Here is a 26,260-nt window from a genome sequence, read left to right on the forward strand (position 1 = left end):
ATTACACTGAGGGGTGGAAAGGATAGGGGCAGGGTAAGGGAGGAAATGAAGTTACAAGGAAAGTTTTAAAAAATATGTCAGTCAACTCTATGTGAGCATCCATCCTCAACCTATCTGAGGTCTTCTTTAGTAGGTCTGAGATTCGGTCTAAGTGTGTATACTATGAGAAGCCCTTTGGGTCATTTCTGTGCCATAACTGACCTTCACCCCCCAACATGTGCGTGAGCACGGACACACACACACAGACACACACACACACACAGACACACACACACACACACACGCACACACTGAGAACCACTGTAAATGGCAGCAAAATACAAGTTCACTCTCCTGCTTGAAAAGAGATGACATTTTATTCTTTTGGATTGTTTGAAACTTTGGGGTGCAAAAGAAATCCAGTTCTCCTTTTGTTCTTCTAGAGCTGGATGAATAACCAAAATAGCATCAGAGGGGCTAGTAAAGGAAACACTTAATATAATAATAACATCTAGAGAATTACATGGTTGTAAGTTTTAAAGAATAGTGGAGTGGATCAGTTATATTTCTCCTGTGTTTTGGGATTTGGGGTATCAAGGACAAAGAGGGGGAGACTTTACATGACATAAGAAGGACCTCTTCCTATTCTGAAAATAAAATTTATTCCTAGCTAGAGAAAAGATAAGCTTACAGCCTACTAACTACATTCTTTTTATGAAAGGGGGAATCAATGATAACTTCTTTGATTAGGAAAAAGGCAGAAGCTTAGGACACACTGATCTCTTCTTTGATTAGGCATGGGTAAAAGACTTAGTCAAAAAAGAAACTTCTGTCCTTCACAGTCCTTACAGTTCTCAACTGAAAGCAAATTGCATTCTTTAAGTAATGGTAATCTACCTCCCAAGACTCACAGGGCCTTAATAGACCTCTAATCCCCATGCCAAGATGACAGAGACCTTCTCTGAGCCTGTTGAGAAAAGGCTTTTTACTCTTTTGGGAGCACAGGAACTTCAGTGTTTAAAAACTTCTTTAAATTGAGAGCTTGGGAGGAATAATCCAAAATAATAAATGTCAATTTTTCATGTATTGTAAACCTTCTCTGTGCCAGAAAGATGCCAGGTGACGGTGCCAGGGTCAAGGACAAGCTCCTGCTTGCAGAGACTCCCAGACCAAGTACTCAGAAATTACTTCTACGTCGTAAACCTAATAATGGAATGTTGAATTAAAATGCTATCTTGGTGATTATCTGTCACCTGTGTTGCTTAATGGAGATTTCCAAATAATGTTATGAAATATTTATAATTAGATTTTTCTGATGGTAACTAAAAATACTGTCACTCAAATCATATATACTACAACAGCATCAGTGCAGAGAGTAACAAACTGACATACTAGGTAAGCTCCTGGGTCATTAATTCTGTCTCACTGCTCAGAGTTTCACAGTAGATGTGAATGTATCCTGGTCATACTAAGCGTAAGGCATGTCTTTCTGGAGATACATACCATTAGACCTTAAGTTTCTCTGATTTCTTAAGCTATGCTCTTGAGTTTAGGGCTCATGGACAATTTACTACAGGGTAAAAACCACAAAAACTATGATTTTTGATTATATGCATCTGAAGAACATAATGACTTATTTGGGTACAAAGGAATTAACATTATCTTTTTAAAAATACTAATTACTTATTCTTTGCTAGATGTTATCTTGGCCTTGGAAAAAAAGAAACAATATAATCCCTTTTTTCAATGAATTTGCAGTCTGGTAGAGGAGATGACCTATAAACAAATGATTACCATATAATGTGTATGTGTATCAATCAAATATGACAAGGTCCAACAGTAGCATAATTGGGGTGATAAACCGTAAAGTCAGGTAAGACAATGGATAGGAAGGGCTTCTAAGAGAAGTGACCTGCAAAAGATTATCCAGAAGTGAAAGGCTAAATCTCACCCCGCTACATATATATTTTCTTAACAAGGAAAAAACCATTAATCTCAATTATTTGAGTTGCTAGAAATAAAATGTGAATGAAAAATCTATGTTAAGATTTGTTTGATGAAGACCCACTGAAATAAACTTCCTGTGTGATATAGTAGAGTCCCTGATAACCAAAATGGCCACTTATTTGGGCAATTTGGCTCACCAAGAATAGTGTGCAAGGATGGCCAGAGGGCAGGTGTCAATCTGCCATAGGTTATACTACAAGAATGGGGTAATTTGGTATAGCTGTCCTTCTTGCCTCTGTGTCTTCATGGTTCCCTGTGCTGCTTCCCATCAAAGAATGTATCATAATTTACCACAAATGACTCCTTTTTTTAAAAATACCATCTCCCCTAATAAGCTTCTTGAGGGCAGGGACCATATCTGACTTGACTGTGCATCTAGGTTTGCTATTTGGTCATCTTGCATTTATGAGTCAAAGATATTTGTTGCATTAAAAAAAATCAATAAACCTGAAGGCAGATTTAATCAGGAATACAAATCTATTTTTGTGCTAGGTCAGGAATCAACAGGAGGCAGTTGCTGGGTGGAGGTCAGTGCTAACAAGCCTACAAAGGCCAGATGAGATGAAACCCATGACAAATGGGGAATGGCACCATCTCTTATGATGGCTTGTGTTTTGAAATATTTAGTTTTTGAATGGGAGCCTGAGAGTTTTCAGTGCATGTTTTCAAATAAAATATTCTTCTTTTTTGGCTTTTATGGCTTAAGCCAGTTTGAATATTTAAATAATTCCAAGTGTAATAATTTAACACCAAAGGGTGCATTTGGTAAAGCTCTTTGGACTTTTAACTTTCCTTAGTCAGAGGGGTCTTTTGTTTTTACATCATGTGCGTGAGGCCAATGTGTGTGAAACTATAGGTGAGAGCTTTTGCTGTAGAAGGAGAGAAACCTGTCAGGCTTCATGGTTTAGTAGTATCTACAGGATTCCGGGTCAAAATAGCAGTTACGTAAAACATGGTCAATTTTGTACTGTTGTCTTGGTCCTTGGGTCAGTAGTGTATACAGTGCACTTCAGAGTTATTATCTTGAAGGCCTATATAGCTTAAGCTTGGAGTCAGAAAGTGTTCTACCTTCAGCTCCCTCATTTATTTCCTGGGTGATTTGGCAAAGCTACATCTCTTTGGCTCTCAGTTTCCTCTCGTGTAAATGGGGATTATTTGGAGACCTTAGGACATTCAGATATACTATACTCCTAACAATTGGTGGATGGAAACACTAGAGTGGTCAGTGTCATTTTTGAATGTTTTTCACTAGAAATACTCAAAGCACTCTCCACCAGAGGGTCTTTGAATTTGCTCAACCTTGGTCTGGAATTTTCTCTCCTTACCCCCAGCCTATTTCATTCTTTATGTCATTCAACTAAAATCTCAGGTATTATTTCCTCAGAGGGTCTCCCAGACACACCTCACTAACTTTGTAATCACTGTCACATTAGCTTTTTAAAATTTTCTCCACAATGTCTTCTGCAAACTGAAATCATCTTTATATTCTGTGTTTCCTGACCAATTACTGCCTTTCTTCTCCTAGTAGATGATAAGGTTCTTAACAACAAGTATCTTGTCTGTCATCTTTACCACCATAGTCCCAAGCTGTAGAAAAGTACTGGAATATGGGAGATAACCCCAGAAAATTTTTTTAATCACTGAATTCTTAAATATTTTGAATTATAATTTGACTCCTTTTTCTCCACTCGCAGATAATATGCACAATTCAGAATGCTTTGGGCAAGGATAAAAAACATGGCCATCTCTATCTGCGTGTATTTCCCCAGTTTGGCTTGACCAGAGGAAGAAGTAAAAGAAAAACCCACGTGTACTTCATATTTACTGGTGTGGTAATTTTTTCCAATAGAAAAAGAAAAGACAGTGAGTTTAATTGGATCCAGTCTCTTTGAGTATCTTTTCCATCGAGAAAAGAAAGTGGGAGAAGTGTTCTCGCCAAATGATGACTTAAATTTAGTCAATATTTCTGGGGGGTGCCAAATCAAGAGGTTGCAGAAGTTTATTTTTCCTTTACTGGGGTGCATTTCCAGCTCAGGCACATGGACTGGCATGGAAGATCTATCAGTTATAAAGGAAAAGAATACATTTGGTGTCTGCCTCTGCTAGCTGGGGAAATAATTGAAAGCATGAATATTGTGTGGTTTCTCTAAAACTTCAAAAGTGTACATAATCATGGGAAGGAGAATGCCATCTGTTTGTTGTTAAGGTCATGTTTTATTTTTCTGCTAATACTCTCAATATATTCAGTAAACTTGGCTTTTTTATAAAGAAAATTAATTATTATTTATGCTAGGTTTAGATTAGTGATGAATTTACTCACTTTCCCCTTTCCATTAGCAGTAGAATGGCGTTACATAATAGATTAGAACCATTTGGTGATTCATCACCATCACCCGAAATTGCTCATTGGCCAAAATAATGAGTAGAAACAGGGCTCAGAAAGAAAGAATCCATCTTTCGTATAGTTAATAACATGCTGGCAGGTTTGCAGAGTGTGGTAACAATAGCATTTGTTCTGCAGTGTAGGAAGGGATGCATTGTCAAATGGGATTTATAGGCCATTTGCTATCAGCACTCATCTGCCTTAGCATCTGTGGAACCCCGATGTTTGGTGGTGAATGGACCATACAGAAATTCAGAACTTGAACCTCAGACCCAGAAAGGTATGGAGAGGTACTCACAGTAAGAGATGGCAGGATTGGGGCCGAACCCAGTTCCCATTCCTAGCCCAGGGGCTGCTGGCTGTATAGTGAGTGCTCTTCATCGGCTGTGCCATTCTTTGCTAGAATCAGTGCAGCCCCCAGCAATCCACAAGTGACGTCACATGCAAATTCCACAAACCCCATGTCTCTACGGTAGACTGTATTTGGGGCTGTTGGGTCACTGTCCCATAGTTTACACGTAGTATTTATTCTGTAGGTTAATTTATTAGTTGCCTTAGTAATTTGAAGTTATATCAAGTTCAGCCTAATAATTGTTCATTATTTGTGAATTAAAGCACTATATGTGTATATAATTTGCTGTATGAGAATCAACTAATAGATACTAGGGTGATAAAAAATTATAAGCCCTTTTTAAAGAACCTATAGACACCTTATACATACTATACAGAAAGAATGGGCAGAATATTGGTTAAAAAATCTTCTTTTCTCCTGCTAGGAGTGAGACCAAGTGGTGTTTTTCTTTTTCTTTCTGACTTATTTCGCTGAGCATGATCCCTTCCAGCTCCATCCATGTTGCTGCAAAAGTCATGAGTTTATCCTTTTTGATTGCTGAGTGATATTCCATTGTGTATATGTACCACATCTTCTTGATCCAGTCATCTATTTTTGGGCATTTGGGTTGTTTCCATAGCTTAGCTTTTGTAAATAGTGCTGCTATAAACATGGGGGTGCAGGAATTTAGAAAACCTAAATAAGGGACCAGGAAAAAGACTAATTATAATCAAGTAAAAATCAAAATCAACAAGCAACTATAAACCAAAGACACACTACAGAGGGGAGGAAGGAGGGATTAGGGTCAGAATAAGGGGGGTGGAAATTGTATGGTGAATATAATCAAGATGAAAATGCATATATTGTGCAAAAATGAAAAAAGATATATAAAATATAATAAAAAAATAAAAAAATGCAAATAACCTGCAAAAAAAGTCTTCTTTTCTCTGACACTCTTATTTATTGTTTTCCTGACTTCTTTGGTTGTTCTTTTTCAATCTGCTACTCTTCATTCTACATATTCTTTAAACAGTGGATTTCCATAGGGCTCTGTCCTAAATTCTGTGTATTACTCTGACCCTTCATTGTCCCATCCAATTCTGCAAATTCTGTTATCCATAACAGGACATACTAGCCTAGGAACCAGGGATAGTCTTTAGAGGCCTGTGATTCCTCTAAAATCATGTGTAATATTGGTGTGTTTGTACATAGCTTTTGTCATCTTCAAAGTTCTATGATGTGGATAATTCACAGGATTTTTTTTCTCTCCACTCGTGAGCCCTGGAGACCAGATCTCATTGCACCAAGGCTCCTCTACTTGGAGATCTCATAACTGAAGCTGAAACTTAAAAACTTAAAACTTACAATGCTTACCTTATCAATTTCCCTACCCCCTCTGAATACCTCCCCTGGCCCCAGGATTTTGTTCCTTCTTTTGTGTTTCCTGTTCACAGTGAAAAACATCATCATCTACCAGATTTTCCAAACCAAATACCAGGGAGCTTTCAGATTCTTCCTTTTTCTCTCTGCACATCTAACCTAACTCCTATGGGTTCTTCTAAATCTCTCTCAAATCTGTCCCCCCATTTTCAAGTCACTGCCCCTCCCACCCCTCACCTTTATTTGATGCAGTAGGCTTTTGGCAGATCTTCCTCTAGATTATCTTCAATCCATTTTCTATTTTGAGGCTGGAGTATGTTTTCTAAAGTAAAATATGAACACGTATTGCCTGGCTTTAACTCATGAGTCAATTTCTGTGAGCTCCAGGGTTCAACCTTGATAACATAACCTTGCACAAATTGTTCCACACTCTCCTGTATCTTCCCTTGCTTTAATCTCTCACTTTCCTTAGCCATATCTTTCCTCTGGCTCCTCAGACCTGCTGTATTCTCTCTCATCTCCTGTCCTTGAAATTTGCTTCTGACCCTCCTCTTCCAACCTTCCTCCTAATCTTCACTCCCTCCACCTCGGTCCCTTCCTCTTCTTGCACCACTCCTCCCATTCGCCAGGCTACCTAGTAATTGTCTTCAGTTCTCACTGCTTCGTGGAGGACTGGATAGATGAGATCTCCCTTATATGCCCCCACAGCACCTTTCCTTTCATGGAATCTAGGATTTAGCACACTCTGGGGACATGTTCGCCCCTGTCCTGCAAGCATTGTAAGCCTAGTGAGGACAAGGCTCACATCTGTTGGATTTGTGTTCCTGGTGTCTAGGATCAGGCTCCCCACACAGCACGTGCTCTGTTAAACACTTAGCGAGTGTATCACTGGAACAGTGAAGTGCAGGTAGAGGTCTAGGAGAAAGGCTTATCATTGGGATCATTGTCATTGGGTGACTAGGGCTTCAACTTAGTGCTGAAAATGATAGAATGTGGTTTAGGCAAGGTGAGAAAGAGTAGAAATCAAGGGATGGAAAAAATAGTATTAAAGTCTGGAAAAAGGACTTGACTCTGAGATGACAGGGCAAAGAAGTTATCAGTGGGTGGAGTTTGGCTCATGGGTGGTGGTATGTCCAGTGAGTACAGTCGTTTGCCTATAGTGTAGACATCAGATAAGAACAGATAGTGACCTTGAATACTGGGGTGAAGAGGGAAGCCACTGAAAGGGTCTGGGCAGGTGCTTTCATATTGGACAGTAGTAGTATTTCTAAAACTTCAGCTATTTGTACATACCTTTGGAATTTTTTTCTACATCTGTGTATTTTAACTACATATACTTCATATTTTCTCTAAATGAATTTTCTACTTAAATGATCTTTTTATTTTTATTTATTTTTTTTAAGATTTATTTTATTTATACAAGCACTGGGGTACAGGCCAGGGGTGCGGGAGGGTGAGCGAATCCACCAGAGACAGAGTGGGGAACAGAACAGGCAGAAGGACCAAAATACACTGCTGATCTTTTTAAAAGGAAATTACATCACAGTTGTACATGAGAAACAAATACTGCTTGTCGTTAATCGAAATAAACAAAAAATTGATGAAAAAATGTTGAATTTCATGTAGATACTGTTTTCTGCCCAAGTTGCTAAGTTTAAGATCTGCTCTATCTTTGTCATAAAGGGAGATAAATGAGTATTAAAAAAGGTAATAAAGATCTTTAACAAATCAAATCTTCTCTTTCACATAACCATAACAATAAAAAGAAAATTAAAAAGGGAATATATTTCTCACTATATGATTAGATATTATTTGATTCCTCATGTGGATGCCACATAAAATCATCTCTACTTCCATTAGAGTTACTTGCCTTCACTTTGGGCAATGATGGTAAAAAGGGGTCTGCAAACTTTTTCTGCAAATGCTTTAACCTCTACTGGCAATGCAATCTCAGTTGCAAATATGTAACTGCTGTTCAGCATGAAAGCACCTGCAGACAAAACTTAATGGAAGTGGTGTGGCAGTGTTTCAATAAAACTTTATTTCTAAAAACAGACATGAATTTGACCTATGGGATGTAATTTATTGACCTTTGGTCTTTTTTAGTGGTTTACTAATTTATGGTGTGATGGGGATTACTTGTGTTATGCATTGAATAATGTCTTTCTCTCCTCCAAATATATGTCAAAGTCCTAACTCCCAGGACCTCAGAATGTGACCTTATTTAGAAATAGGGTCTTTATAGAGGTAATCAAATTAAATTGAGTTCCTAGGGTGAGTTCTAATCAAGCATGCCTGATGTCCATATAAAAAGGGGATATTTGGACACAGAGGCAGACACATACAGAGGGAAGGTGAATATTGTAAGCCAGAGAATGCTTGAGACTACCAGATGCTAGGAGATAGATCTAGAATATATCCATCCCTGGTGCCCTTGGAAGGAGCACGGCCCTGCCCATATAGAAATCAGTGTCCAGAACTATGAGGCATAATACATTTGTGTTACTGTAAGCCCCCCAGTGTGTGCTAGTTTATTACCACAGGCCTAGAAAATGAATACAAACTGTGTGTTTTTTGAATATAAATTTTGGAGCCTCATCTAAGAAATATTAAATAAGACTATTCATGTGTAGGAACAAGGTATATGTTTTATTTTATTTTATTTAAAGATTTATTTATTTATACAAGCACCGGTTATAGTCAGAAGCGCGGGAGGGTGAGAAAATTCACCAGAGCCAGAGTGGGGAGAAGAACAAGCAGAATGACGAAATACACTGCTGAGGGGAGCAGCGGGTGTGGCAGGAGAGGTCTGTGTGCCATGTGGGACCCTTACTGGCTGCCGGGGATTGAACCAGAGCTGCAGAGGCTGTGGGCAGCTTTGCAGCCCAGCGCTCAACCGCTGCGCCACTGGGGAGGTCCCAAAGTCAGATTTCTAAACATTAGACATTTTGTTATAAAAGGAAAGGTAAAATATTAGGAAGAAATATTGTCAAAATATGTGTTTTTTCCAATGTGGAGATGTGTGCCTGGTCAAAGGTGCAGAGGAAGTAACCAGAAAAGAAATAGTGAAATCTCTAAAGTACCTAGACCAGAAATGGCTTCCCCTTCTGATATGTGGTAGAACTGGGAGATATTCTTTGGTTTTTAGTGTTTTTCCTTTATGCCCAGTCTCTGCTTTCTCACATAGATAAGCATTTCCTCCCCCCCACCAATTGTTAAAAATATTGTTGTATTTTACAAATCTCCTTATAAATTTTTCTAACCACTTATAGTCTAGGCAATAATAAGGCAGGAATTGTATTTGTCTGGAAACATCTTCTAAAGGTTCTTAAGTGTTTATGAATTATAATTTAGTGAAACCATTTCTCATAGCAGCTCATCTATGTCTCTATCAGTATATTTTTCTATCTACATAATACATATTCCATTTATTTCTAAAGATTGATTTGAGGTAGCTGCTATATAATGATTACAAATTGCAGATGTATGGTTACAAATAATTATATAGATTCCTCAGGACAATCACAAAAGAAAAACTAGAAAATGACTAATCATTGACAAATTATTGTGAAAACAAATTGCTAGAAAAGATACTGCTAAACAATTTCATGACAAATTGGTTATGAAAATGCACAGCAAGACATTTTTTGTATAAAATCCATCTTTGACAAGGGGGAGAATGACTCAAAGAGGGCTTTGCTCTGGGCTGTCTGAAGGGAGCATCTAATTTTATCAGTCGAAGATCAGACAGAGCCAGCTGAAACTTGAGCCAACAGAGATGAGGTGTCCTACACACTCCCCTGGCTTTATTATGACATCAGTGACTGACTCCAGACTTCAAACACATGGCTATGGAAGAAAAAGGATTTTGGCTGCCTTTTCCAACATCTATTCCAATATTGACAGAAAGCAAAAAAGTTAAAAAAAAAATACCTAAGTCTAAAATATCAATACAAAATAATAGACTCAAGAGGACACAGGATGCAAAAAGTCTGAATAGTAAGAATTCACCACTGGCCTGCCAGGGAGCATGTGGATTTTAATGCCACTTCAGGGCAATAAAAATGAAATGTCCCACCATCTTAAAGGTTTGGGACTTCTAATAGAATAAGCATTTGATTAATGAAACAACATGTACTATAAAGAACAAGGGATCATAAAAAGCTGGTTTTAACAGCCTAAGTACCTTTTGCAGCTTAAAGTCTTTTATCACCTTGTAAATCACCCCTGGAGAGAAATAACCAAAGTGAGCCAAGGCAGACTTCCATTACCAGCCCGTCCACGTTGGGACCTTGGCTCTAGTTTCTCAAACATACTGTCTTTGCTCACTCACTGTGGTACCTTGCCTTTATTATGGGGTAGGACAACTGGTTGCCTCTTACAGGCAATGTCTCAGAACAAGTATGTCCCCTCAGGAGGCACTTTCCCGTGATGTCTTTATTCTGCAGTCATGCATGCCTCTATTGGTAGAAATTAACCATGAGTACTAGCCAGCTTGTCCTCTCCCCCACCCCCCGCAACCCCCAAGCTTGTGGCTTGTAGCAGCGAATGTTAATCTCCCCCAGGTTGGTGTGTGGGTTGGCTGCACTGGAATTCAGATCTGTTCTATGTGCCTTTCATTTCCAGGGCCCTGGTGGAAGAAAACTGGCATAGGGTGTGCTGTTCTCACTGTGCAGGGAAGGAGCACAGCAGGGTGAGTCACACAACCAAATTCTTCTAAACTTGGTGTACTTTGTCCTCTGTAGGGCTGATCTCGATGTCAGTGGAAGGGAAGTACATTTACCCACAGCACATCCTGACCTGGATGAGGAAGGAAGCGTGAACTGGGATTATATCATCCTGTTGACCATACTGTGAATTACACAGATGTGGATCATGCAGGTACCTAACTAGAGAGCCTGGACAGGAGTTGATGATTTCTGAGGTCACAGTGTATGTTCTAGTCCAAGGAGACTGATGCATATGGTATATGTTAGTAAAATGGCAGGAAAGAATCCTTACTTCTGTAATTATGATTTACTTAGGTTTACAGCTTTGGCCTCAAGCAAATTTTTGACAAACTAGAGACCCTTGAGATATATACTAGGAACTGCAAAATGCAGGCTGTACATGTGATTTTGTATAATCATGTAATCTTGTAAGGTGGTTATTGATAACTCTGTTTTTCATACAAGGGAACAGAAGCTTGGGAGCCAAATTGCATGAATGGTCAATTTGCTGGGAAGTCCAGACTTGGGATTTGAACCCACGTTTGTCTAATATCTCAGGCTTAAGTTTATGTATACATGTGACTCACATACATATGTTTCTTTAGAGTATGTGAATATATATAAAATATATTGACATATACATGTTATATGTTAACATGAGTGTAAACTATGGATTTTGTTTAACTGGAAATGTCAGTGTAGGTTGATCGATTGCAACGGTTGTACTGCTACATTGCCCTGGATGTTGATAATGCAGGAAGGCTGAGCATGTCTGGGGATAGGTTATATGGGAACTCTGAGTACTTTTCACTCAATTTTTAAGAGGTATTCAATTGAGATATTGATAAATAACATGATGGTAGTTTCAGGTATAACATCATGCTTTGTTGTTTGTACACATTTACAAAATAATCACCACAATAAATGAATCTAGTTAATATCTGTCACCATACACAGTTACAATTTTTTTCTTTGCACAAAAATTGAGATTTACTTTCTTAGCAACTTTCAAATATGCAATAAGCTATCACTAACTATAGTCACCATGCTACACATTGCATCCCCATAACTTAACATATTTTATATCTGGAAATTTGTACCTTTGTCTCTCTTTCACCATATTTCCCCACTGACAGTCACCAAATTTCCCTCTGACAATCACTAACCTGTTTTCTGTTTATGAGGTTGGTTTTGTTTTCAAGTGGGAGCATATGGAAGTTTTCTTTCTCTGGTTGATTTCTTACACTTAGCATAAAGCTCTCAAGGTTCATTCTTATTGTTGCAAATGGCAAGATCTCCTTCATTTTTATGACTGAAAAATATTCCATTGTATGTAGATGCCACAATTTCTTCATCCATTGATAAACACATATGCTGTTATCATGTATTGACTATTATAAATAATACTGCAGTTAACATGAGGATGTACCTTTTAGAGTTAGTGTTTTTGTCTTTGGTTAAATACTGACAAGTGGAATTGCTGGGGCATATGGTAGTATTATTTTAAATTGTTGAGGGACATCCATGCTGACTAATGTCTGTACCAGTGTACTTCCCAGCAACAGTACACTATGTTTCCACTTTCTCCATGTTGTTGCCAATACTTGTTATCAGTTGCCTTTTTGATAATAGTCTTTCCAATAGGTGTGACGTGATAGTGAATTGTGGTTTTGATTTGTGTTTCTCAGATGATTAATGATGTTGAGCATGTTTTCATGTACTTGTTGGCCAGGTTTATGTCTGGAAAAAGTCTGTTCAGATTCTCTTCCCATTTTTAATTGTATTTTTTCCCTTGCTGTTGAGTTGTATGAGTTTTTAACATATATTTTGTATATTAACCCTCTATAAGATATATGACTTGCAAGTATTTTCTCCCATTTGGAAGGTTGCCTTTTCATTTTGCTGATGGTTTGCTTTGCTGCACAGAGACCTTGTAGTTGCATGTTGTCCCACTTGTTTAGTTTTGCTTTTGTTGTCTTTGGTATGGGTGTCAAATCCAAAATCCGTCACCAAGACCCATGTGAAGGATCCTACCACTCAGGTTTGTTTCAAGGTGTTTTATGGTTTTAGGTCTTGCGTTCAAGTCTTTACAGCATTTTGAGTTAAGTTTGTTTATGGTATAGGAGAGTGGTCCAGTTTCCTCCCTACACATGTGGCTTATCCAGTTTTCCCAGCATATTTTTTGCGGACTATCTTTTCCTCTTTGTATTTTCTTGGTTCCTTTGTTTTTCACTCAATCTTGATGTGAATCTAAAACTGGTCTAAAAGGTGAAGTTTATTCATTGAAATAAATGTAGGAGAATTCTATTGTCTACAGAGGAAGAAATATTTGCTTAAGGATGCTATGGCAATGGATTTGTTGGGAATGAAAAATAGAAATAATCTGGGGGATAAGGCATGAGAAATATATTAAGTAACTTCATATACCTGTAAGCAACCATTAAATTATTATTTAGAAGAATATTTAATAACATTGAAAGTATGAACAGTGAGAAGAGATTATAAAGCAGTATGTATTATGAAACCTCAAATTTGTAAAAAGAATGCTAAAAAATGAACAGTGAATAATTCTTGGTAATCTATCTTTAGGTGACCCCACCTCCACACACCCAACAAATTTGTTAAATGAACATATTTTGCTGTTTTAACTTGTAGGATGGTACCCTCCTGCTGACCTGTAACTCCCCAGAATGGCCTTGCTAGCCATTCTCAAGCTGGGAAAACCTCACCTTTCTCTGTGCCGAGTGGATACTATAGGGAAACTTTGTCTTAGCAGCCATGTCTTCTCTAGGCCCCAATTTGGGGTCCAGGGGTAATGATACAGAAGAGGCAAATGGTCTTGCAGAAATTAGTTTTGCTCCAAAATAGTGCTTAGTGCTGGTTCTTTCTTCCGAGCTTACATGTACTTCATTATTTTTATTATGTAGTTATGGCAAAACACAATGCAACAATTATCAACCATTTAAATGTTAAGAAAGAAGAAAAAAATAAATCAGAACAACAATCACAACTATAAAATCCCAAACAAAACGTCTCATTTATTGTGAGAAATGGGAGCATCTTTTTTATAAGTTCTCCTCAAGACAGAACAGACAAAAAACAAGAGATACAACAATTGACTATTTATAAATGGTAAAAATTTCTCCAGCAGGAAAACAGCCGCAGGCTCTATAATAATTGCACTTAAAAGAACTAACATCTTTTGAGTGTATACTATGTACATGAAGCATTTTTCTACCCAAAGCATGTTTTGTAGTTATTTTTCAACAATTCTCCATTTTATTGACCTATTTTTTAAAAAAGATTTATTTATTTATGCATGCAAGAGCTAGGGCACAGACCAGAGATGTGGGGGAAGGGAGGGTGAGAGGATTCCCCAGAGAGAGTGTGGGGAACAGAACAGGCAGATTGACCAAAGTACACTGCTAAGGGAGCAGTGGGCGAGTCAGGAGAGGTCTGCTGTGCCATGTGGGTTGCTCCCTGGCAGGCTGGGGATCGGATTGCTTCATAGTGTGGTGCTTAACCCCTTGCACCTCCAGGGAGGCCCTTGACCTAATTTTTTGATTAAATTTGAAAACATTGAATTGTTCTGAATTTACTTTTCATTTTCCTATTAAAAGAGTAATTTGCATTTTAATGTAATCTATTGGGCTTTTTTTTTAAAACCCATGACCTATTATATGATTCTAAAGTCATCGAGTCTTTATTATTGTGACTTTTTCTTATGTGAGATGATAATATTGAGTTCATTTTTACTTCTGGAATCAAATTACTTTCAGTGTGCAATTTGGGCACCAGTAGAGTGAAACAAGAATTTAACTTAAAGAATGTAGTCCACTGAGTGTGTGTGTGTGATATATATGTATATATTTCACCTGTGTGTGTGTATGTTTGTGTGTGTGTGTGTATATATATATATATATATATATATATATACAGGTGAAATATATACATATATATCACATATATATACACACAGGTGAAATATATACATATATAGCACACACACATATATATATATATATATATACAAGTGAAAATGATATATATATCTCATGAAGTTTTTATGCCAGTTGTCTATTGATAGACATTGAAGTTAATTCCATGTCTTGGCTATTAATGCATCTATGATCATAAGGTTGTTTAAGTTTTTTCGTATACTTTGGGCAAATACCTAGGATTGATATTGTAAGAGCATATTGTATTTTCATTGTTACAGTCTTAAGTAATTTCCATATGGGTTCTACCAATATGTATTCCAACCAACAGTGAATGAGTGTTCCTTTTTTTCCCACACCACATTGTCATCGACATTTGTTGCTTCCAGTCTTTTTGATATAGGCCATTCTCACAGGGGTGATGTGAGATATCAGTGTAGGTTTTTGTTTTCATTTTTCTTATAATGTGATATTGAATGCTTTTTTCATGTGCCGGTGGGCCAACTGTATGTCTTTTTTGGAGGAGTATCTGTTATTATTTAGGTTTGTTGCACTTTTTTTTTCCCATTGGATTGTTTTTTAATCTAGGTTTTCCAATTTGTTTGCATATAAATATTCATAGCAATCTCTTGTGATCCTTTGTATTTTTGCACTATCAACTACAATTTCACCTTTTGCATTTCTAATTCTTTTTAATATGGTTTTCTCTTTTCCTCAGTGAACTTAGCTAAGGGTTTGTTGATTTTGTGTATTTGTTCAAAGAACCAGCTCTTAGTTTTATTGATCTTTTGTATTGGCTTTTAGTTTATACTTAATTTATGTCATTTTTATTATTTCCTTCCTTCTGATTTTTGGTTTCATTTTTTTCCAGTTCCTTCAGATGTAAAATTAGATTGAGACTTTTCTTGTTTATTTATGTGGGCCTATATTGCTATGTAATTCACACTTAATACCACCTTTATTGTACCCCATGGGGTCTCATAGCTTAACTTTTCATTTTCATTGGATTCAGCTGCATTATCTTTTTCCATGTTGCATTCTGGGGTTGATCCTTCTTTTCCATGGATGTTACTATTTTCCCAGTAGGTGGCGCTGTGGCTTAATTTTGGGATCCTCTTATGAGGCCTGTAGGAGGAGAGAATGTGGGAGAGTGGGTGCTCAGATGCCTTGAGTTTGCAGTTTTTTTGTGGTGGAGAGTGTCTAGGGCTAGGAAGTAGTTGCCATTGCTTCTCTCTTTGCAGTTGGATCAAATTTCAGTCTGTACCTAGAAGCTGCTTCCTAGGTACCTGTCTCAATATTGTAGGACTCAAATGTTTAAAACTGATTTCTCTCCTCAGAACTCACTCTCAGGGGCACAGGGGTTCTGCTCTGCCACTGCCCATACTCTACCACTGCTATCAGACCAGTGGTCAGGTCCTGTTGTATCCCGGACACAGGGCTCAGAAAGCAATGTGTTATTTTACCTTAACTGCAAAGGTCCCCTGTGCTAGTCTGGGTACATTGGAAATTGTACCCTTCCATAGTTGGTCTGTCCACCAGGAATGACTCCATGTCATTGTACCCTTTCCCTTGCTTCCCTCCCTGCCCCCAAACCTTGGTAAGTAGCATAGTACCCACCTCAGGGAGGGAAAGTTGTGTCTTGATCCAGTAATGCTGGCAATGAGCTGGTGAGGTGTACATATGGATGATGGTTGTGTCTGAGTTGTATTTGAAGGAGAAGCTTGCTGGCAGAGAGCTCTTCTGCTGTTTTTTGACTCTGCACCCCACCCCCAATAATGCAGTTTTGTTAGTCTTTGTAACAAAGTTGAATAAAGATAGAAAACTTTTAGTCAAATAATCCTAAAACTTGTGAATAAGAATTGCCTTTAATTTACAGCTGTAGTCTCAGAGGTTCAGAGAGATGAGATGCTTTGTTGAAAGTCATATAATGGGTGTTGTTTTACTGACTTTCGAGTTTTAGCACATATCCGTTAATATTTACTAGGAAGTCATATGAAGGAGAAACTTTGGACATTTTTTGAAAAATCACTGCTTTCCAATATTCACCCCTATTGAAAATACCTTTCTTTGGAGAATCTGCATTAATTTTCTTGGCAATGAATCTGCAGATCTTCAGAGTTAATGTTCTGTATAGGTGTTAACTGCAGCGTGTTCTAACCTTATACAACTAACCCCTCTACAAGTAAATGGGTGTTAAGAAAGAACAAGCATTATTTTCAAGGAAAAGTGAGAGGGTGTGTTTTTCTTGTCTAAATTAAAATGAATTTTATTAGTAACTGTATTCACAGCATGAGGAATAGCATAAAAAGAAAATAGCTTCATTTGCTGAGGGATAATTGCCCTTGGCTAATCCATACGGTCCCGATTCTAACTGATTGTGTCCCATAAAATCAATGTACACCATCACTAGCCTTGCCACTCTTTAAACTTAGAAGGAAAGTGAAAATCATGACTTCATCCCTCATCACGTTTCTCATTTTTTCTTGTCTTTGATAATAAAAAAGTGTTCAACTTCAAAAAATAAGTCCAGAGTGAGTCACAGAAATCACTGAGTATTTTTCAGCAATCTGGTTTCATCCTCTCAGTAGCAACACATGAGTGATGTGGATGTGTCTCAGATATAATGCCCTCTTTTTTTCCTGTTATGTAAACATTCCAAAAGGGGAAACAACATTAAAAATTGAACCCAGGAAAGATGCCTCGTTATGAATTATGATTTAGCAGTAAAGTCACTGCAGGAGAAAGAGAACCTGTCTCTCTTACCCTGATGGTACTTGCGATAAAATACAGGAGGATGTGGCACCACTCTTCTTGATAAATTGAACCCTAGAAAAGCCATGAATGTGAAATTATCTAGCACATGATAAATCTGCTGTAATAAATAAAAATCCAATAGTCAGAAGAAGTAGGAGCTGCATGAAGTAAACTTTCTTTCAAACGCTGCCTCCCTAACTTTTGGCAGGATTCCTGTTTCTCTGATGACTGTGTAATTAGGTTTTTTCATTTATTATTTGCACCCCAAAAACCCTTGTGTGGAAACAGAGAGTCAGAGAGCATGTATGTTTCACCTTTTAAAAAATGCCCAAAGGATTTGTCAAGATAAATGTGCAGTTATTTGAAAATTTGTTGTTACTCTCAAATTAACAAGGTGGCATATTCTTACCATTGACTTTCTGAGAAGTTGTTATGTCTTACATGCTGGCATAAGATAAGTCTTAAATATGCTTTCAATTTGCCTCTGTAAAATTTATCTTTGGCCTCCAGGCAAAACCAAAAACTATATTTAAGATAATGTACAAAGTCCTAAAAAACTTCATCAGAAAATCCCAATTTTTCCCTTTGTAATTAAGGTAAAGAAATGCTCTAAAAATACCGTTATTAATGTGTTTATAACAACAAATTGAGTATACTCATTTTAATTAATTTTAATACTTTTTGAACGTACTCCAGGATTCAGAACTTTCTTGATAATATTTTCTAACTGTTGAAAATGTAATTCTCATGAATTAAATTGAGTGGGAGTTAAATTAATTGATATTCTATCTTGTTAAAAAAAGACTTTATATGGATAGATCAGTACTTCATTGTTTCACATTTATCTTTGACTTCCCAAAGACTCAGTTAGTAAGAATGGCAAAGCTTGCAGATAAAGCACACCTCTAAGAGAAGAATCAGAAAAACCTTGCAAATAAATAGGAGAAATAAAACACTGGTATGATATTAAAGATAAATAGTTTATATTTATTGAAAATCTTACTCCATATCATATTATTCAATACAGTTACCAAAAAAGGGTTATTTTTCATATCTTGATAAATCCAAATGCCTTTTGTATGGGTCTTTTTTACTCCCTCCCCATTTTCCATAGATTTTATTTTTTAATTTTTTTCCATTGATTTTAGTCTTTGGTTATAAACCATAGCAGAAATGAACACATTTATTTCCATTTATTTATTTATTTATTTCCATTCCTTTTTCTCATCCATGCTGAACCCAAGCCTATGGACTATGTTCCTTTCCTCAGTTGTGAAATATGACATTGGTGAAAAAGCTAAAAAAGTGGATTTCCTTTGGCTTTAGAGAAACAGATATGACTCTGGGACTAGAGAGAAGAGAAGGACTCTTTCTTTGCTCTCCTTTCTAAGACTTGTACAGTTCTCTGGCTGGGGGTAGTGTGGGTTCCTGTTAGAACAGTGGTTCCATGGAGTAAAGGTCTACCCTGTGTCTCCCAGGCATAGCCTTGGTTAATCTTCAAATCCTGAAAAAACTGTGTGAGAGCAAAGGCAGGAAGAACCTTATACCTGGGGAGAGCCATGATGACATACTGGAGAAGAAGTAAGTGAGGAGTGAGTCTGGGTGGATAGTGAATAGATAGTCATGAAGTTTCCCATGGTACAGAAATGTAGGCTCAGCTCCTTTGTTTCTACTTAGAACACTGAAATTACCCAGAAATCTACTGATCAGAAAGAGAAACATGACATAAACATGTGAGCAGTTGTGACGAGCATGTATGGATGGAGATGGTGTTTTCTAACAAGATGACACATATCTCATCTGATGCTGGCTGGACTGGACAGGTGATATCTAGGACCACACAATTCCCCCATACTATAATTCCCTGGATCTTAGATATAATTTATAGAAAAGAAAGAGAAGTAAATTGACAGACATTAATTTTTCCCTATTCCAAAGAAATTAAAAGCTAAAAAAATTAAAAAAAATAAAAAGTAACTCTTTCCCATACTAGTTTGCATTGAGGCTTATATTACCTACATTTATTTTAACTTTCAATGAAAAGCCTAATTCTTTGGTGTCTATTTGTACACATATCTGATTGCTCATATGGGAGGCTGCAAGGGACATTGCAAAGAGGTTAGATAAGCACAGCAGAAAATAATGTTTAGCCTCCATTTTGCTATTTCTCCTTCCCTGGTCTTAGTTTTCTCATGTGGAAAAAAAGGACTTCGATGGACTGGTCTCTCTTACAACGCTTCCAGCTTTGGTGATATGATTCTGAGTCTGCACCATCCTATTTGCTAAATTGTTGGTTAGTGCTGCTAGATTAGATACTGCATATAAAGCACTTATCTAGGAGCTTGGCACTTAGATGGTCAATAAATATTAATTTCTGTCACCCTCCCTGCTCAATAGCATTATCTAATGACTACTTTCAAAGTTAAAGGTGTGATTCTTAAGATATAATTAACATGAAGGGCCATTATTTTTTTCTTTCTCTAGGTTTCATGTGCAGGACCTGTTTTGAGGAAGCCACAGTGGGTTGATTTGTCAGCATATTTGCTTCCAGGGATGACTCTTTTGCAATTCTTTTATCTGTGGTTGAAAGACCTCTGAGTCCTGACCAGGAGAGTTGGTTAAAGTGTTTGGAAGTGGCTAGGAAGGTCTACTTTCTCACTGGTGAGAGATGAATCGAAGATTAAATGGTGGATTCAGGGTGGCACTTATTTGATCTAAATTTGTGACCAGATAGAGGCAGGACTGTTGGCAATCCAGAACTTTTGTGATCATTCTGGCTTTCTGCTTCTATTGTGTTCTTATTTGAGCATCCAGACCATTGGATTAGTGTACCCTTCCAACAGGAGCTATGAAATGGTTGAAATTGTATTCCTGGTGAGTTCACAGAGCTGTAGGAAATTGCCATTGAGGGTGTTAGAGAGTCTGGGGGTCTCTCTAAATCAGTGTTTGCAGGGACTGTTGCTTAGATGGTATATCAACAAGAGATGAGGAATTTTTACTTCTGCTTTGAATTCAGTGGTTTTTCTTCTGGGCTGCCACTCTCAGTTGTGTGAACCTTCCCCTTCAGCCAGCAACTCCCTAAGAAGACACCATTTTCAATGGGATGTACTTTTTCTATAGCTGGCTGAGGGGAAGCAATTTTTTTTTTTAATGGTTTTACTGTCTGCCTGTCACCTCTTGTCTAACCATTCTCCTTACTCCTTGAACCTTCCCCTGGTTCTGAAGGCAACAGCCTTTTCATTATTCCCAACCCATTCTGGCCTTTCACTCACTTACAGGGTCCTGTTAAGGCGCTGAGCCAGAGTGGATATGGGCTGGCAAAAAAGGTGTTTTGGTTTGAGTCTTTACTTCTTTGCCTCAAAATTCCTACACTCAGAGGCTTAGCTGATTTTTTTTTTCAAAATGCCGGCTGCCAATCACCTGGATAATAACCAGTCTGGGTGCCTATGAAATTAAATATAAATCTGAAGGCTCCCACTCCAGATCTGTTGATTCAGAGTTATTGGTGGGAGTCCCCAGAATCTGCATTTTAACAAGCACCCTGATGCTTCTTTTGTAATTAAAGTTTAAGAGATACCACCTGCTCATCATCCCCTTCTACTTTTAAATTTCACTGCTGGAAGCCACCTTACCTTAGTCATGCAGTCATGCAGTCATGCTTCTCTTTACAGGATAAGTTTTGATTTTTTTCAATGCCAGAGAAGGTAGCATTGATCTGCAGTGTATTTCACATGCCTCACTGCATAGGCCCATATACGCAAGGAAGCACATTGTGGTAATTTTCTCTTGTATGCCGAGCCAACAGCCAGAATGTAGCTTATCAGAGCATGAAGTTTCTTGCACTTCCTAACAAAACACCCCATCAGTTGTGACCTGTGTGGCCACAGCAAATCCTGTGCCTTCCCATTGTGACTTGCTAACAGCCAACAGCCCATATGGGGAAGTGGTTGTCACTGAGTGTTGGGAGTAACACACACTTGTACCTTTTCAAGCAGGTGGGCTGTTCTGTGATGTGCATCAGTCTGGCTGCCTGGGATGCCTGCTCAGTCCTTCTCAGCCATCAGCTGACTCGCTCTATCTTACTCTGTCCTCTCATAGCATTTCCCAGTCACTCCCATGACCTGAAATTGCACTCAATAAATTCCAATGTCATTGCTGTTTGTAGTTGCTGCCTTACTCCCCATGCAGCAGTTACTTAGTTTTCTGCTATTGTTTGTCCTTGGTACATGTCTCAGCCAGTGAAGCATCTCTGGCTCTGAGCTGTCCGATTTAGAGTTTTATAGTTAGCAGGAATGGCTCTTAGTCCCTTCTGTCGATAGGACCCTGTTGGCTGTCTGGTAAAGACCTGTCTCAAAAAAAAAAAAAAAAAAAAAAGCCCGAAACATTGTAAAAAACATAAGCTAATATACAGATGATTATAGAGGAAATAAATTATGTTCAAATATATTTCTCAAAACATTTTAAATGAGAATGTTGTGATAAAGTAATATGTATGCCTTTTTACTTATGCATTAAATAGCAAGAAATAACTGCAAGTTTGATGATTACTATAAATTTGGAAGTGCCAGTAATCCTAAATGATAATTTGAGAAAACTGTAGCAACTGTACTGGAATGTAAAACTAGTTGTAATTTATATTGGAGCCATATCATGAGGATTGCTGCTATTATTGCGGTTTATCACTTAAATTCATAGGAGGGAAATGCTATACATTTTAAATTAGAGAAAATAAAGATTCATTTCTTCATTTAAGCTTATGTTCCTTCAAAATGAATTTTAAGAATCTTCAATCTAGCTCAACCTCCCAATTTTACCAGGAAACAAAGACCCTGAGATGTGAAATGAATTACCAAGATCACAGTTCATTGTTGGTTATGTGGGATTCAATCTTGGATCCCCTAATCCATTTCTCTTTTTGCTGTGTTCCACTGCTTCTGTTTACTGAATTACAAGATGGCCTTTATTGGCGATTCTGCTTTATGTTTCTCCCATGGTTCTGTCTTCTTTGTGTTATATTTGATTCTGGCAATTCCATACAATACTCTTTCTTAGTGGTGCTTAGATTTTGTCTAAATATTGACACTGTGTGGATGTCAGACTCAGCTTTTTCTTCCCTAGGATATAATGTCAAATTCCCTATTTTTTTAGTCAAAGAATTGTGCTAGTATTTAAAGGGAAATAAGCAATCATAGTTGACATAAAGAGTGTTCTTCTTTAAAACATTGTTGATCTGGAGTTTACTACATTGTACCTTATAATTTGAGTAAAATATGAAACCAGGAAATAGTTACAATTCATATGAAGAAAGGAACCATCTTGTCTTATCTGAGTTTGTCATTGGGAGACTAAAAAGAAACAGAGTACATTTTTGTATAGTGTATTCAGTCTTGCAGTGCCTATATAGATACAGTTTTTCCTGGAGGCAGAATAAATTATTAGTGACCAACCATATTTGGTATCACTTGCATTTTATGTATTTGGAGTCTATCCACTTGACTGTTTTTAAAACATTCGAAGATAACATTATATTAACCTTTAGGTGTTGTGTTGTTATTTGATTTTTCTTACATATGCCTTTAACTGGACTACATACTTTTTTTTTTTATACAAGCACTGGGTACAGTCAGCAATGCGGGAGGGTGGGAGAATTCACCGGAGCCAGAGCAGAGAACAGAATAGGCAGAGTGATGAAATACACTGCTGAGGGGAGCAGTGGGCACGGCAGGAGAGGTCTGTTGCAGCGTGTGGAACCCTTGCCGGTGGCCAGGGATCGAACAGGTGCTGCAGCTTTGTAGCCCAGCGCTCAACTGCTGCACCACCAGGGGAGGCCCTGGACTACATACTTTTTGAGGGTAGGGAGCTGGTATTATTTATTTTATTTCATTGCATCTTTCATTGCCCTTAGTATTTAGCCACAAGTATGTGGACATAGCGTAATGGAAAGTACATCAGCTTTCTACCCAGGTAGGCAATAGAGTTGTGAATATAGCTTCACTTATTCTGGCCAGGTTTTAATCCACTTATGCCTCTGTTTGTTTACCTAATAATAAGCCTTATATGCAGAGAGTTGTTTAGTGCAATGATGCTATGCAGAAGATAGGACAGTATCTTTTTCTTCTTTCCCTTTTCCTGGTGTTTCTTCCTCTGCTGTTTCTTATTTGCTAGCATCCAGTGTCTCTCATCTCTGATGTACTCTTTCTTATAGAAGGCATAGAAAAGTCACCTCAATAAGGGGACGGTGTAGAGTGAGCAGCAACACATTCTCCCATCCATTTTAGTGACGGTTAATTGTGGATGTGTCGTGTCTCTTTGCTGTCTTCTTTCAAGGAATTGATCCCATTGATGGGGGCCATGTTTCTCCTCCATTTTTACAGCCCTGTTTGCTCGTCAGTGAAATTATTTATCATGCTTTCAAAGGGCTAAAAAGAAACCATTTCAAAAGGAGGCGAATTATGTTGGTGTTTTAGGAAGTTAACATATAACACTCTTTTTTTCGCTTCTGTAGTTCACAATATATTGAAAGGACCCAGAATACAGATGAATAGAAACCAGAATATGTGCCATATTTTAGAAATTGTAATCATGTTGGGAAATGACTTTAGCTCTGTGGTATAAATACTTCCCCTCAACTGAACTCTGCTTCCACAAACAGAAGAAAACCAACACAAAACTGGAGACTCCTCCAGCCTGCACACACAGAGCCTACCCTGAGGTGTCCTCTCTCGAGGTTCCCACACTGGAGAAAAGGGAGAGCAAGTTGCCCTGCTGAGCACGCTCAGTTTCTTCTTCTAAACTTGCTGGTGAGATCAGCCTTGTCTCAGGAAGGAATGCATGAAAGAGGTGGAGAAGGGTTGAGTGTTGCTTGGACTGAGTTGTGCACAGAATGTGACCCCTGGACCAGAAACATCAGTATCTCCTGAGGCTTGGAGGATGCAGGTTCCAGGACCACATCCCAGACCTTCTAGTTACCCTGTTGGCCCAGCAATGTGTGTCTCCTCAAGCCCTCCGGGGGGCGCTGCTGCAGGCTGTGTTTGCAGTCTGCCATTCTTGCTCAGTGCTCCTCAGCTCTGGTTGCACCTTCTGGTCACTTGCGAAGATTTAAAAACTTATCCATATTTTGGCCAAACATACATAAAAGCTTTATGAATCAGGATCCTTATGGTAGGGCCTTGGTAAGTTTTGAAAGTCGTCAGGGCTTTTGTCCCCGTAAAAGGAGGAATCCCTGCAAACGGCACAATGAACAAAGGCTGGTTGTGACTTTGAACTCTTAGTCGTGCCACTGGGGTGTTTTCTTTCCTTCCATCACAGAGTTGGTGTTGCAAACACGATGAAGTCACCTGAGACATAGCTCTTGACCACTCTGTGGGATCCAGTGACTGAGAGCCTGGTGGGATGGGGTTGGGGGGGTGCCTCAGACACAGGAGACTGGGTGAGTTGCACTGGTGCCTGGCTAAACACCACTGACACCTTTAACTTGTCACTGAAAGGTATACTACTTTGTTTAAAGACAACAGAATCTAATATTGGCAGAGACTATGTAATGTATTTTTTAAATGACTATTTTTTATATCTTTGAAAAGAAACAGACTGGAAACTCGAGATTATGCTGTAGAGGGTCATTAAAAAGGCATAAAAAAGAAGTGAAACTTTCAAGTTTACAAACTTAAACCATGTTTGGAAGAACGAAAATTCTTGTTGGAATGGTTCCTGTGGGCAGTGACCAAGCAGCGCTGAGGGTAACGAAGCTGACTTTATGGAGCCCTGTTTTTATGTGTTGCTCTATGCGTGTTAAATTCACGGGCAGTTTGCTTTCCAGAAAATCATGTTGCAAATCCATTCAATGCATTGCTTCACGTAGAATGATTAGGAAGTGAGGTCATAGGAGCCAAATAAACAGCTCTATACCTCCCACCACTGTTCTGGAGACCGACCAGGCAGCTTGTCTGCTCTCTGCATGGCGGCTGCCTTGGAAGAGTCTACCCCATAGAAATATGTGCGCTGTGAGTGTGAGTCTCTGTGTCATTAAACATCTCTAGTAGCCACATTAAAAAGTGAAAAGAAAATGTTCAGTTAATTCTGATAATACACTTAATTAACCCAATGCACTGAACATACCTTTTTTTTTGTTTCAACAAGTAAACATGATAAATTTTTATACTAAAATCAATAAAAAATAATAAATTATTGGGCCTCCCCGGTGGTGCAGCGGTTGAGCTCTGGGTTAAGAAGCTGCCTGCAGCCTCTGCAGCACCAGTTCAATCCCCGGCCGCCGGCGAGGGTCCCACATGGCGCGCAGACCTCTCCTGCCGCCCCCTGCTCCCCTCAGCAGAGTACTTCGTTGGTCTGTCTGTTCTGTTCCCCCTCTGGCTCTGGTGAATTCTCTCACCCTCCCACGCTTCCGACTGTACCCAGTGCTTATATAAATAAATAAATAAATCTTTAAAAACATAATAAATTATTAAAAAAAAATTGTACCAAGGCCTTGAAATCCAGTTTGTATTTTCACATGCAAGGCATGCTAGTTCGTATTGGACACATTTCAGATATTCTGTGGCCCCTGTAGGCTCCTGGCTGCTGTAATGGACTTAGAATTCTAAAGTATGGTTCAGTCACCAGGTTTGCCTCTCATTTGCTCCTCTAAAATTAATAGCATTTCAAACTTGGTTTCTAGAAAGTAGCTTAGTGTTTTCTCTTGCTATTTTCTCTTTACAGCAAGAGTATATCACCAAGACTTCTTTTGATTAACATTAAGGAAATCTTTTTAAAAAGTCTGTTTTCC

General features: G+C 38.2%; 1 long non-coding RNA gene across 1 annotated transcript in view; it reads left to right on the forward strand.

The window, feature by feature from the left end:
• The first annotated feature begins 10,714 nt into the window (after positions 1-10,714).
• LOC129146790 (uncharacterized) overlaps positions 10,715-26,260 on the forward strand; it is a 111,233-nt gene continuing 95,687 nt past the window's right edge. Inside the window, exon 1 of the long non-coding RNA XR_008554014.1 lies at positions 10,715-10,773. This is a non-coding gene — a long non-coding RNA (uncharacterized LOC129146790). The remainder of the gene's footprint in view (positions 10,774-26,260) is intronic.

This window comes from Talpa occidentalis, unplaced genomic scaffold, assembly GCF_014898055.3.
Source record: "Talpa occidentalis isolate TD23 unplaced genomic scaffold, MPIMG_talOcc4v2.1 talOcc4.4, whole genome shotgun sequence".
NCBI lineage: Eukaryota > Metazoa > Chordata > Mammalia > Eulipotyphla > Talpidae > Talpa > Talpa occidentalis.